The following is an 872-nucleotide window of genomic DNA, read 5'->3' as shown; positions in this document are numbered from 1 at the left end:
AGAAATAACTCCAGTAGCATATTGGGCACCTACCAACCTGGGGAGTTCATCTTTCAGTGTTCTATCTTTCTGCCTTTTCATACTGTTCATGGGGTTCTCAAGGCAAGAATCAAAAGTGGTTTGCCATTCCCTTGTCCAGTGGACCATATTCTGTCAGACCTCTCCACCATGACCCACCCGTCTTGGGTGGCCCCACATGGCATGGTTAGTTTCATTAAGTAAGACAAGCTGTGGTCTGTGTGATCAGATTAGCTAGTTGTCTGTGATTGTGGTTTCAGTCTGTCTGCCCTCTGATGCCCTCTCTCAGCGCCTACCGTCTTACTTGGGTTTCTCTTACCTGATACACAGAGTATCTGATGAACTATGGGCGGAGGGTCATGACATTGTAAAGGAGACAGGGATCAAGACCATCCCCAAGGGAAAAAAAAATACAAAAAAGCAAAATGGCTGTCTGAGGAAGCCTTATAAATAGTTGTGACAAGAAGGGAAGCAAAAAGCAAAGGAGAAAAGGAAAGATATAACCCATTTGAATACAGAGTTCCAAAGAATACCAAGGAGAGATAAAAAAGCCTTCCTCAGTGATCAATGCAAAGAAATAGAAGAAAACAATAGAATAGGAAAGAATAGAGATCTCTTCAAGAAAATTAGAGATATCAAGGGAGCTTTTCATGAAAAGATGGGCTCAATTAAAGACAGAAATGGTATGGACCTAACAGAAGCAGAAGATATTAAGAAGAGGTGACAAGAATACACAGAAGAACTATACAAAAAAGATCTTCACAACCCAGATTATCATGATGGTGTGATCACTCACCTAGAGCCAGATATCCTGGAATGTGAAGTCAAGTGGGCCTTAGGAAGCATCACTACGA

The sequence above is a fragment of the Bison bison genome, unplaced genomic scaffold (genome assembly GCF_000754665.1).
Source record: "Bison bison bison isolate TAMUID 2011002044 unplaced genomic scaffold, Bison_UMD1.0 scf7180017864375, whole genome shotgun sequence".
NCBI classification, from domain to species: domain Eukaryota; kingdom Metazoa; phylum Chordata; class Mammalia; order Artiodactyla; family Bovidae; genus Bison; species Bison bison.
This window is presented reverse-complemented; position numbering follows the sequence as displayed.